This window comes from Palaemon carinicauda, unplaced genomic scaffold (assembly GCF_036898095.1).
Source record: "Palaemon carinicauda isolate YSFRI2023 unplaced genomic scaffold, ASM3689809v2 scaffold2, whole genome shotgun sequence".
NCBI classification, from domain to species: domain Eukaryota; kingdom Metazoa; phylum Arthropoda; class Malacostraca; order Decapoda; family Palaemonidae; genus Palaemon; species Palaemon carinicauda.
In genome coordinates, this window is record NW_027169589.1 from 387501 (window position 1) to 402500 (window position 15000).

The following is a 15000-nucleotide window of genomic DNA, read 5'->3' on the forward strand; positions in this document are numbered from 1 at the left end:
TCTCACCTGTTGTTAGAATATCCTCTACTTCAGTTTGCTCTTTTTCGATCTCTTAGTATTACTCCCATCATTATTCTTTCCATGGCTCCTTGAGTTGAAACTACCTTATATGTTAAGGCTTTAGTAAGGCTCCAAGTTTCTGATGCGTAAGTTAATACTGGTACGACCTCCTAATTAAATACTTTTCTTCTTAGAGAAAGTGGCATTTTACATTTCATAATCTCATTTTGTTTACCAAAAGTTCCATCCCATGCTTATCCTTTTAATTTCGGCCTCATGCCCTAAGGAACCTCTTACTGTCTGCTTTAAGTATGTATATTCTTTAAGGGTCTCTAGAGGTTTTTTATTGTCATTGCATTTTTATTTAACATTATCTTAGTTTTACTCATATATTCAGTCCTACATTTCTGCTTTTTTTCTATTAAAATCTTCTATCCTCTTTTGTAATTCCTATCATGATTTACTAAACATAACTGTCACTCAGAAATCTTAAGTTGTTAAGGTATTCCCCTTTAATATTAATTCTTGCATTTTCCCAACGCAAATCCTTAAAAACTTCTAGGCATGCTGTGAATAATTTAAGAGACATCTTTTTGTAATCTTATAATTGCTGTATTTCCTTTATAGTATCTAACATTTGTTTCATTTATTCCTTGCTTTTTTTTTAAGGGTTTTCATTACTGCTGAAGTTTAGACAGAATCAAAAGCTTTCTCATAGTCTCTAAATGCCATAAATTAATCACATGGATATGGTCAGCTATCGACTACCAGCTTCTAAAACCTGCCTCTTCTCTTGGCTAGATTATATCTGTCTTTCAATGAGGCCAAATATGATCTTTGTAAATATTATGTATATTACTAAAAGTAATTATATAGGGTAGAAATTTGTTCAGGTCGTTTATGTCTTTTTGTGCATTGTTATAATGATAGTGTTTTCCAAACTGTAGGTATAGAGCATTCTTGCAAACATTTTGTGTAGAGTTCAGCATTTTTTACTATCATGAAATCTCTTCCATGTATTATTATATATTTCTCCACTTGTTGGGAAATCAAAAAAAAAAAAAAAAAACCTTCTCATTTCCTAATTCTTTATATCATTGTGTTCAGCTTCGATTCACAAATGCTTAACAGAAGAATTTGTGAATTAGAATTTGTTAATTGAAGCTCAATACAATGATATAAAGATATAGTAAATGAGAAGGTTTTTTTTATATCCCAACAAGTGGAGAAAATGACGTAGGCAGTTAGTTTATGAGGGTGACGATATATGAAGGATGTGTATGTTGAAAACAGTGTAGAAACAGGTAATGTAGCATTTTATAATGAAGATGCGAGGCTATCCAGAACATGCTGGATCAGATTAGCATTTTGTCATGTTGCTGGTGTATAGCCATTCCCAGTTCCAGGACATATTTGATGAACAAGTAGACCTACAGCTTCTATCAAAGAGTCCATTCCTCATCAGTCTCAAACTATCTTTTGGTACCTGCTCATGTTGGCTGATTATTATTATTATTATTATCATTATTATTATTATTATTATTATTATTATTATTATTATTATTATTATTATTATTATTAGGCAAGCTACAACCCTAGTGGGAGAAGCAAGATGCTATAAGCCCAAGGGCTCCAACAGGAAAAAAATAGCCTATTGGGGAAATGAAATAAGGAAATGAATAAACGATGAGAAGAAATTAACAATAAATCATTCTAAAAACAGTAACAACATCAAAACAGATATGTCATATATAAACCATAAAAAGACTTATTTCAGCCTGTTCAACATGAAAACATTTGCTGCAACTTTGAACTTTTGAAGTTCTACTGATTCAACTACCAGATTAGGAAGATCGTTCCACAACTTGGTCACAGCTGGAATAAAACTTCTAGAATACTGTGTAGTATTGAGACTCATGATAGAGAAGGCCTGGCTATTAGAATGAACTGCCTGCCTAGTATTACGAACAGGATGGAATTGTGCAGGAAGACCTGAATGTAAAGGATGATCAGAATTATGCAAAATCTTGTGATTAAGCACTCTATCTACCTACGGACGAACAACCTTCTTGACCAAACCACAATGTCGGAGTTAACTCGAGTCTCTAACCACGTTTCGAACGATAAAGGGTGATGATAGTGAGTAGGAGGTTTACAGATAGATAAATAAATAAACAGTTATTGTTCAGCAATTTGTATCAATAATTTTAGCAATGCATTATAATACTTAGCGTTTAAACAAACATTCAATAAAAAAGTGACTATTGACAAAACAGGCGGCGATAGTCCAACTGATATACATTTGTATGTACACAAACTAATGTTTTGGTACTACACTTTGATGTGTAAACGCTACTCATGTAATATCTAGGTGACATTCTTCAACTCGAGTCATAGATTGAAATTACATGACGAATCCACACACACACACACACACACACACACACACACACACACACACACACACACACACACACACACACACAAACAATAAAAAAGACTGTCAAACGTTTACTTGGTACATACAGGTTAAATAAACTGTAAAGTCAATTGATACGAAGCTTTAGAAATTCTAGAAATACGTTTCCTCGAACGTTTTTTTTTTTTTTCATTCATTGATTTCGGTATATCCTGCGTAAGGACATCTGGCGGCAGGGACAACAAACACTCTTGCATGACGTATCATACGTGTAGGCCTACCTACACCTGGGTGAGCTTTTATATATATATATATATATATATATATATATATATATATATATATATATATATATATATATATATATATATATCAATGTCTGGATTCTCTTAACGACCTCGGGATCAGAGCCCCAGGCGAAATCACACAAAGACAAGAGCTTGTGACCGGCCGGGAATCGAACCCTGGTCGGCAAGCTTGTATAGGCAGTGACTAAACCACTTAGCCACGAAAAAATAAAAGTCAATGACAATTCTTCTGTACTTAATTGTATATTTCGTATTTTCATTTTCCCTGTGGTTCTTCTGCATCTGAGCATCACGTTTTCCTGTGATTTATATATATATATATATATATATATATATATATATATATATATATATATATATATATTATATATATATATCATCAACCATTCCTAGTCCAATGCAGAACAAAGTCCTCAGACATGTCCTTCCACTCCCATCTGTTTGTAATCTTTTTATGCCAGTTTATAAAAGAGAATTTACTTAGTTCGTCAGTTCATCATCTTCTCTTCCTCTTCTAGGGACCCATTCTGTTATTCTTCATGTCCACTTATTATCTAGCATTCTCATTACATGTCCTACCAATGTCCATTTCTCTATCTTACAAGTTGTTAGAATATCCTATACTTTAGTTTCCTGGCATATCCATGTTGCTCTTTTCCTCTCTCTTAGTGTTATTCCCGTCATTATTCTTTCCATAGCATTTTGAGTTTTAACTAGCTTATGCTCTAAGGCTTTATTAAGGCTCCAAGTGTCTGATGCAGATGTTAATATCGATAGTACCATTTGATTAAATACTTTTCTTTTTTAGAGAAAGTGGCATTTTACTTTTCCCAATTTCATTTTGTTTACCAAAGGCTCTCCATCCTATGCTTATCATTCTTTAAATTTTGGTCTCACGTCCAGTGGAAACACTTAATGTCTGTTAGGAAGTGATTCTATGTGTGAATTGGAGTTATGTTTTAGAGAAAGTGGCATTTTACTCTTCCCAATTTCATTTTGTTTACCAAAAGCTCTCCATCCTATGCTTATCATTCTTTAAATTTCGGTCTCACGTCCAGGAGAAACACTTAATGTCTGTTAGGAAGTGATTCTATGTGTGAATTGGAGTTATGTTTTAGAGAAAGTGGCATTTTACTTTTCCCAATTTTCATTTTGTTTACCAAAAGCTCTCCATCCTATGCTTATCATTCTTTAAATTCTGTCTCATTACTGATAATCTTGGGAGCCACAACTCCAGCCCGTACAGGCAAACACACTCAGAACTTGACTAGGCAAGCTAGAAAACTATGCTTGCCAGAAAAGGAAATTAGTAGATTAAGGGAACAAGGGATTAGCGAATAAAGTGAATCCCCCTGGGCTTCTCCAATTGTAGCAGTTAGGAAAAAGGATGGCTCGGTAAGATTGTGCCTTGATTGTAGGAAGTAGAATGCAGTCGATAAGGACAATGCATTTCCATTGGCCCCGATCGAAGAATTTCTCGTGAAGGTTCGGGATACCAATTACCAGACCTGTGAGTAGCTTCATTTATGATTTGCTCACAGCCTGATTCAGAGGCAAAGTCTGAAGCTCTTAATCCATGGCGATCGGTAGTGTATATATATATATATATATATATATATATATATATATATATATATATATATATATATATATATATATATATATATATATATATATATATATTTATACTATCAGCCGTTGATAGTTCACTACAGGACCAAGTCCTTCTACTCTCGTCTGTTTATCGGCTTTCCATGCCACTCTTTACCAGCGAATTTTCTTAGTTCGTTAATCCATCATCTCTTCTTCCTTCCTCTGCTTCGTTTTGTAATCTCAGGGGACCCATTTTCATATTCTTGATGTCCATCTATTATCTGTTATTCTCATTATAAAATAAAAAATAGTGATTTATTTTTTTATTCATCGAAATGTTCACGTCCTGGTAAATATGGATAGGCGCTGGTTATAAATAATTCCCTAAAATGCATTGAAGTAAACAATTTCATATCATGTGGCAATCAAAAAATACTTCAAATTAAAATACCGAAAAACTAGGAATACATTATACTTCATACATTTCCTATCTCGGGTTTTAGCTTAGAGAATAATAATAATGATAATAATAATAATAACAATAATAATAATATTAATAATAACAACAACAATAATAATAATAATAATAATAATAATAATAATAATGATAATAATAATAATAATAATAATAATAATAATAATAATAATAACAATAATAATATTAATAATAATAATAATGATAATAATTATAATAATAATAATAATATTAATAACAACAACAACAATAATAATAATAATAATAATAATGATAATAACAATAACAATAACAATAATAATAATAATAATAATAATAATAATAATAATAATAATAATAATAATAATTATGTTAATAATAACAACAACAATAATAATAATAATAATAATAATAATAATAACAATAATAATAATATTAATAATAACAACAACAACAATAATAATAATAATAATAATAATAATAATAATGATAATAATAATAATTAATAAAAGGATTTTACCCTAGATGCAAAGTGCTGGGATGTATAACCCAAATCTAAATATTTTATCCTGTTTTGATGTTACTGTTTTTAAAATATTTTATTTAATTATTCATTATTTCTCAGCTCGTTTATTTATTTCCTTGTTTCCTTTCCTCACTGGGCTATTTTTCCCTGTTGGAGCCCTTGGACTTATAGCTTCTTGCTTTTCCAACTAGGGTTGTAGCTTTGCTAGTAACAACAACAACAGCAACAACAACAGCTCAAAGAGGTACGAAAGGTTATTAGTAAAGTGTAGATTGTGGTTCTAGATGAGGGTTGAAGATTATAGGGGTCTGGTTTCAGTTCCAATTTCTCCTGAAGAAATGCTCACCAGAACGTCAGCTGGGCAGCCCAAATCCCCCACCGTTGTGGCCAACCACATTGGTAACTTCCCCGGTACACAGCTCAATCACCTGTGCCTTAGCGGGACCGATCTGCCACCTTGTGACTGCAAGGCAAACAAGTCGTCACCATAGTATCCGGTTGTACAGCTTTGAGTAACAGACAGAAGGAATTCACCTTGGTTGTCTGGAGCTCCTCTTCCCTCGAAATTGATTGTGTTATAGATGGGTTAAGCCAACAGAAGGCGAGGCTGTGTCTGTCCAGACAGAAGGGACAATGTTCCCACTTTCATCTGAAGACGGTCTCAACCAACGAGCCATTGGGTAGTCCAACGCACCAGCTGGTCTTGATCCTGCTAAGAAGACCAAGGTACTCGCATGCCGTAAGCAGTAGCTCTCCATGGAGCCGTCTACTGTTGAAAAATCTATTTTTGGGTGAGATGGCCATGTCGTCCTGATGGAAGGTTCCTTCAGTAGCTTCCTTTGGATATATATAACTAGTAGTTATATATATCCAAAGGAAGCTACTGAAGGAACCTTCCACCAGGACGACATGGCTTGAGCCCAAAAAACTTGATTGGTGTTGATACTTTGTGGATCCGTTGATATCATTAATAAGACAAAAGTCCTAACTCTCATCAAGTCGAATATTTTCATCTTTCCTTTCATGGCTATAATGCACACACACACACAACTCAAGAATAAAATGACCAGGCTCATGACCAGGGCCAACAATTAACGGAACGCCATGAAATTTCTCTAGTGACGCATTATTTGACCGAATGCCCCACATATAGTAGTGAAAGAAATAGATATCTGTTTGAGGCTCAAGTTGAAGATGGCAGATTTATCCTTGCCATGATTCTTGTTCATGATGTGTCCTACCATGCTAGCGGTATTTTTAACTTTACTTCAGAGGCAGTCTTCTGAAAGCTATTTAACTTTTAAAATGACATCTTTGCCTTTATGGTTTTAATTGAATAAACTTTTATTGTTTATTTATAATAAATGATATCGGCGTCAATGACCCTAGATGTCATGATGCCAGAAAACCTCAAATCAATCAGTCAATCAACCATGAAATTTCTCCAAATTATCGGTGACTCCGGCCCGGGGTACTGCTATGGTACGGCGAAAACTCCCAAGAGGGCGTCAGTATGTCTCCTACAGGAATCCTCTTAGGATTTTTTTACCGTCTTTAGGTTTTCTGGTGGAAGCCTTTGGCTGAAGAAACGATGATATTTATAACAACCATAAAGTGATTATTAATTATTATAATTTTAAGATTCCTTTTATATATAAGGGATTAAAAAATATTATGATTAATTTTTTTAAATGAATTCTATAAAAAACCTAAAAGTAAAACGATAAAATTATTTCAAATTTCAAAGACCCATAGATCATGAAGAAAATAATGATTGATTATATACTTTATATAAATATATATATATATATATATATATATATATATATATATATATATATATATATATATATATATATATTTGCACATTAACTCAGACACACATGAAGGCCCACACCACCATAGAGATTATCCGTATAATTTTCATCTGAAGGGAGTGTCTCAATAGAATCCCGTTGACTTTTGACTGTAGGCCTTTGGAGGGCAGTGCCTACAGCCTCAAGTATTCTAAGCCAGCCGAATTTGATGGAACTCACATTGTTCAAAACAAAAGCAACTACAGCCGGCTCATAATACCTGAAGCTGTAAGCATCTCCTTCCAAAGGCCAACACTCAACATTCAATGGGATTCTGATTATATGCTCCCTTCTAGCAGAAAGCCGTATAGATAATCTCTGTGGTGGTGTTGGGTCGAGTGTGTGCCAGAGTATTGTAGACACATACAATACTCTGGCACACACTCGACCCAACACCACCACAGAGATTATATATACGGCTTTCTGCTAGAAGGGAGCATATAATCAGAATCCCATTGAATGTTGAGTGTTGGCCTTTGGAAGGAGATGCTTACAGCTTCAGGTATTATGAGCCGGCTGTAGTTGCTTTTGTTTTGAACAATGTGAGTTCCATCAAATTCGGCTGGCTTAGAATACTTGAGGCTGTAGGCACTGCCCTCCAAAGGCCTACAGTCAAAAGTCAACGGGATTCTATTGAGACACTCCCTTCAGATGAAAATTATACGGATAATCTCTATGGTGGTGTGGGCCTTCATGTGTGTCTGAGTTAATGTGCAAATATCCATGCATATATATATATATATATATATATATATATATATATATATATATATATATGTATATATATATATATATATATATATATATATATATATATATATATATATATATATATATATATACAGTACATATATATATACATATATATATATATATATATATATATATATATATATATATATATATATATATATATATATATATACATATAAATTAATTACTACATACTATTACCAAAGTGACACATATAAGGGTTTCGCCCTTACCAAGGAGCTCATCAGGTGAGTTTTGCCTACATCCATTATTGTAGGCTTGGTTCCCACGACCCTTCTTCCTTCCCTCCCTATTTCTATTTATTTTTCATATCAATTCAAAATTGATCAGTACTTCATGAATGTCTTATGATAACTCACGACTTGTATATAAGTTGGATTACTTAGAGAAGCAATTTGAAACCTACTTCAGCATTCTGGGCATTGAACTTACGGGTTTTTCCGCCGCGCCAGAGGTTGCCCTTCCTTCTGAAATAGCTTTTGGCCAACTTCCCTCATTGCAGCTAGCTTATTATTGGTGTCATGACTTGTATATGAATTGGATTACTTTGAGAAGCAATTTGAAACCTAATTCAGCATTCTGGGCATTGAACTTACGGGTTTTTCCGCCGCGCCAGAGGTTGCCCTTCCTTCTGAAATAGCTTTTGGCCAACTTCCCTCATTGCAGCTAGCTTATTATTGGTGTCATGACTTGTATATGAATTGGATTACTTTGAGAAGCAATTTGAAACCTACTTCAGCATTCTGGGCATTGAACTTACGGGTTTTTCCGCCGCGCCAGAGGTTGCCCTTCCTTCTGAAATAGCTTTTGGCCAACTTCCCTCATTGCAGCTAGCTTATTATTGGTGTCATGACTTGTATATGAATTGGATTACTTTGAGAAGCAATTTGAAACCTAATTCAGCATTCTGGGCATTGAACTTACGGGTTTTTCCGCCGCGCCAGAGGTTGCCCTTCCTTCTGAAATAGCTTTCGGCCAACTTCCCTCATTGCAGCTAGCTTATTATTGGTGTCATGACTTGTATATGAATTGGATTACTTTGAGAAGCAATTTGAAACCTACTTCAGCATTCTGGGCATTGAACTTACGGGTTTTTCCGCCGCGCCAGAGGTTGCCCTTCCTTCTGAAATAGCTTTTGGCCAACTTCCCTCATTGCAGCTAGCTTATTATTGGTGTCATGACTTGTATATGAATTGGATTACTTTGAGAAGCAATTTGAAACCTAATTCAGCATTCTGGGCATTGAACTTACGGGTTTTTCCGCCGCGCCAGAGGTTGCCCTTCCTTCTGAAATAGCTTTCGGCCAACTTCCCTCATTGCAGCTAGCTTATTATTGGTGTCATGACTTGTATATGAATTGGATTACTTTGAGAAGCAATTTGAAACCTACTTCAGCATTCTGGGTATTGAACTTACGGGTTTTTCCGCCGCGCCAGAGGTTGCCCTTCCTTCTGAAATAGCTTTTGGCCAACTTCCCTCATTGCAGCTAGCTTATTATTGGTGTCATGACTTGTATATGAATTGGATTACTTTGAGAAGCAATTTGAAACCTACTTCAGCATTCTGGGCATTGAACTTACGGGTTTTTCCGCCGCGCCAGAGGTTGCCCTTCCTTCTGAAATAGCTTTTGGCCAACTTCCCTCATTGCAGCTAGCTTATTATTGGTGTCATGACTTGTATATGAATTGGATTACTTTGAGAAGCAATTTGAAACCTACTTCAGCATTCTGGGCATTGAACTTACGGGTTTTTCCGCCGCGCCAGAGGTTGCCCTTCCTTCTGAAATAGCTTTTGGCCAACTTCCCTCATTGCAGCTAGCTTATTATTGGTGTCATGACTTGTATATGAATTGGATTACTTTGAGAAGCAATTTGAAACCTACTTCAGCATTCTGGGCATTGAACTTACAGGTTTTTCCGCCGCGCCAGAGGTTGCCCTTCCTTCTGAAATAGCTTTCGGCCAACTTCCCTCATTGCAGCTAGCTTATTATTGGTGTCATGACTTGTATATGAATTGGATTACTTTGAGAAGCAATTTGAAACCTACTTCAGCATTCTGGGCATTGAACTTACGGGTTTTTCCGCCGCGCCAGAGGTTGCCCTTCCTTCTGAAATAGCTTTCGGCCAACTTCCCTCATTGCAGCTAGCTTATTATTGGTGTCATGACTTGTATATGAATTGGATTACTTTGAGAAGCAATTTGAAACCTACTTCAGCATTCTGGGCATTGAACTTACGGGTTTTTCCGCCGCGCCAGAGTTTGCCCTTCCTTCTGAAATAGCTTTCGGCCAACTTCCCTCATTGCAGCTAGCTTATTATTGGTGTCATGACTTGTATATGAATTGGATTACTTTGAGAAGCAATTTGAAACCTACTTCAGCATTCTGGGCATTGAACTTACGGGTTTTTCCGCCGCGCCAGAGGTTGCCCTTCCTTCTGAAATAGCTTTTGGCCAACTTCCCTCATTGCAGCTAGCTTATTATTGGTGTCATGACTTGTATATGAATTGGATTACTTTGAGAAGCAATTTGAAACCTACTTCAGCATTCTGGGCATTGAACTTACGGGTTTTTCCGCCGCGCCAGAGGTTGCCCTTCCTTCTGAAATAGCTTTCGGCCAACTTCCCTCATTGCAGCTAGCTTATTATTGGTGTCATGACTTGTATATGAATTGGATTACTTAGAGAAGCAATTTGAAACCTACTTCAGCATTCTGGGCATTGAACTTACGGGTTTTTCCGCCGCGCCAGAGGTTGCCCTTCCTTCTGAAATAGCTTTCGGCCAACTTCCCTCATTGCAGCTAGCTTATTATTGGTGTCATGACTTGTATATGAGTTGGATTACTTTGAGAAGCAATTTGAAACCTACTTCAGCATTCTGGGCATTGAACTTACGGGTTTTTCCGCCGCGCCAGAGGTTGCCCTTCCTTCTGAAATAGCTTTCAGCCAACTCCTCTCATTCCAGCTAGCTTATTAGTGGTTAGTCGTGATTGATGACATTTGAAATTTTGTGGTGAAGCCAAGGGTCATTGTTGGGCCAGGTGGTGAAGCCTAGCGTCATGTTTAGACCGGGCGGTTAAGCCAAGTTGGCCAGGCGGTGAAGCCGAGCGCCATTGTAGGCCAGGCGGTGAAGCCAAGCGCGATTTTTCGGCCGGGCGATGAAGCCAAGCGCCATTTTTTGGCCGGGCGGTGAAGCCGAGCGCCATTTTTTGGCCGGGCGGTGAAGCCGAGCGCCATTTTTTGGCCGGGCGGTGAAGCCAAGCAGGCCAGGCGGTGAAGCCAAGCGCCATTGTTGTGCCGGGCGATGAAGCCAAGCGGGCCAGGCGGTGAAGCCAAGCGCCATTTTTTGGCCGGGCGGTGAAGCCAAGCAGGCCAGGCGGTGAAGCCAAGCGCCATTGTTGTGCCGGGCGATGAAGCCAAGCGGGCCAGGCGGTGAAGCCAAGCGTCATTTTTTGGCCGGGCGGTGAAGCCAAGCAGGCCAGGCGGTGAAGCCAAGCGCCATTGTTGTGCCGGGCGATGAAGCCAAGCGGGCCAGGCGGTGAAGCCAAGCGCCATTTTTTGGCCGGGCGGTGAAGCCAAGCAGGCCAGGCGGTGAAGCCAAGCGCCATTGTTGTGCCGGGCGATGAAGCCAAGCGGGCCAGGCGGTGAAGCCAAGCGCCATTTTTTGGCCGGGCGGTGAAGCCAAGCAGGCCAGGCGGTGAAGCCAAGCGCCATTGTTGTGCCGGGCGATGATGCCAAGCGGGCCAGGCGGTGAAGCCAAGCGCCATTTTTTGGCCGGGCGGTGAAGCCAAGCAGGCCAGGCGGTGAAGCCAAGCGCCATTGTTGTGCCGGGCGATGAAGCCAAGCGGGCCAGGCGGTGAAGCCAAGCGCCATTTTTTGGCCGGGCGGTGAAGCCAAGCAGGCCAGGCGGTGAAGCCAAGCGCCATTGTTGTGCCGGGCGATGAAGCCAAGCGGGCCAGGCGGTGAAGCCAAGCGCCATTTTTTGGCCGGGCGGTGAAGCCAAGCAGGCCAGGCGGTGAAGCCAAGCGCCATTGTTGTGCCGGGCGATGAAGCCAAGCGGGCCAGGCGGTGAAGTCAAGCGCCATTTTTTGGCCGGGCGGTGAAGCCAAGCAGGCCAGGCGGTGAAGCCAAGCGCCATTGTTGTGCCGGGCGATGAAGTCAAGCGGGCCAGGCGGTGAAGCCAAGCGGGCCAGGCGGTGAAGCCAAGCACCATTTTTTGGCCGGGCGGTGAAGCCAAGCAGGCCAGGCGGTGAAACCAAGCGCCATTGTTGTGCCGGGCGATGAAGCCAAGCGGGGCAGGTGGTGAAGCCAAAAGTAATTTTCCTCACTCAGTCATCAGTATTAGAGGTTCTTCACCTGCATAGCCAGTCCTTAAACCTAAAAAAAAAAAACCTTAAACCTAAAAAAAAAAAATAATTCAACAATCCTAAGCGCTTCTGTTGTGCCGGGCGATGAAGCCAAGCGGGCTAGGTGGTGAAGCCGAGCGCCATTGTAGGCCGGGCGGTGAAGCCAAGCGCCATTGTTGTGCCGGGCGATGAAGCCAAGCGGGCCAGGTGGTGAAGCCAAGCGCCATTATTTGGCCGGGCGGTGAAGCCAAGCGCCATTTCATGGCCGGGCGGTGAAGCCAAGGAGGCTAGGCAGTGAAGCCAAGCGCCATTGTTGTGCCAGGCGATGAAGCCAAGCGGGCCAGGTGGTGAAGCCAAGCGCCATTGTTGTGCCGGGCGATGAAGCCAAGCAGGCCAGGCGGTGAAGCCAAGCGCCATTTATTGGCCGGGCGGTAAAGCCAAGAAGGCCAGGCGGTGAAGCCAAGCGCCATTGTTGTGCCGGGCGATGAAACCAAGCGGGCCAGGCGGTGAAGCCAAGCGCCATTTATTGGCCGGGCGGTGAAGCCAAGCAGGCCAGGCGGTGAAGCCAAGCGCCATTGTTGTGCCGGGCGATGAAGCCAAGCGGGCCAGGTTGTGAAGCCAAGCGCCATTTTTTGGCCAAGTGGTGAAGCCAAGCGTCATTTTCCCCACCCAAACAACACGCGCTCTTTCATCAGTACCAGAGTTTCTTCACCTGCATAGCCAGTCCTTAAGCCTAAAAAAAAACCTTAATCCTAAAAAAAAAAACCTTAAGCCTAAAAAAAAAAAGAAGAAAAAGAAGAAGATACTATTCCTTTCACAAAATTGTGAGGGCATCAACTTAGTATTTAATCCAAGCATCCTTTTGATACTCCAATGAAGTCTTCTGAATAACTGACTTCATCTTCATCGGACTCATCATCCATCATATGGAGGACTGACCACAGAGCCTCATCATCATCTAACATATCTTCTGGTGAAGAGATTTCAGACTCTGTGGGGTCCAGATCGCCTTGGTTGAGTTGTACTCGGTTAACTGTGTCTTCATCAGTTTCATGACACTCTAACTCATTACGCTTTTCATCCTCAACATCATCTTCCTTCTCATTATGGCCATCATCTCTATGGACCTCCATCTCCTCCTCTTTTATTCCATCTACTTCCATAGATTCGTAAGTCAGCATTGCCACTGATGGAACGAGTTCAAATTCCATAAGGTTACCATCTCTTACAGTAAGTTCGAAAAGGACAGTTGAGTCCTCCTTCACTGTCTCTTCTTCTGCTTCATCTCCTTCCTTATGAAATTTGTCATCATACCCTTCAAGTTGCGGCCATTCGGGGAGGTTGGGATTGCTAAATATGATATTGGTAAAGTCTTGGACAACTTTCCAAGTCTCTTCATATCTTACTCTCTTGTCAGCATCACGCAAGATATCCATTGTGCTATTGAGCTGGTGCATCTTATTGCAGCACCTTTGAATGTCTTCGTCCGAACCTCGGCACTTGTCAGGGTGGTATTTTAAGGCCATTTTTCTGAAAGCTTTTTCGATTTGGTGTTGAGTTGCGTCTGGCTTAAGGCCTAGGATTCCATATGGGCATCCATAGCAATTCATGTCAACCAAGGAATCAATATAGAACATGAAGTCGGGGTCCAGAACCCCTTCCATTCGCAGTCTCTCAAATTCACGAAGAGCTTCTTGGTGACATCCAAGTGCCAACCAGCATAGGGCCAGTCTCAACCTGGCATCGGAATATTCCTCGTTGGTAGCAAGAACAAAGTTGAAGCATTCGCTGGCTTCTTCCAGTTTTCCCATATTGCAAAGGATATTTCCTTTGATACGAGCCAGGTCGATAAGTACCCAATGGAACAGATTGTCTTTGGACATTGTTTCTTGAATCTTCTCCAAGGCACAGTCGAGTTCAGAGGCAGCCACCAACACCTGGAGCTCTGCGAACAGAGCCTCGTTCTCCGTCGTCTCTGAATCCTGGAGATCCTCTGGAGAAGTGATTTCAAACTCATCAATGTCAACACCTCCCAAAACAAGATCCAGTAGGTCACTGGACTCTTCTTCCTCTTCTTCTTCTTCTTCCTCCTCCTCCTTCTCCTCCTCTTTCTCCTCCTTCTCCTTCTCCTCCTCATAAATTTCAGGTTCATCTAAGTCAATATCAATTTCGTAGTCCAATTCTTCTTCAAAATCGTCTAAGTTCTCATCACTTGAGAATTTCTCCTCCTCCTTCTCCTCCTCTTTCTCCTCCTCCTCCTTCTCCTCCTCTTTCTCCTCCTCCTCCTTCTCCTCCTCCTTCTCCTCCTCTTTCTCCTCCTCCTCCTTTTCCTCCTCTATCTCCTCCTCCTCCTTCTCCTCCTCATCAATTTCAGGTTCATATAAGTCAATATCAATTTCGTAGTCCAATTCTTCTTCAAAATCGTCTAAGTTCTCATCACTCGAGAATTTCTCCTCCTCCTTCTCCTCCTCTTTCTCCTCCTCTTTCTCCTCCTCCTCCTTCTCCTCCTCTATCTCCTCCTCCTCCTTCTCCTCCTCATCAATTTCAGGTTCATATAAGTCAATATCAATTTCGTAGTCCAATTCTTCTTCAAAATCGTCTAAGTTTTCATCACTCGAGAATTTCTCGTCCTCTTTCTCCTCCTCCTTCTCCTCCTCTTTCTCCTCCTCCTCCTTCTCCTCCTCTATCTCCTCCTCCTCCTTCTCCTCCTCATCAATTTCAGGTCCA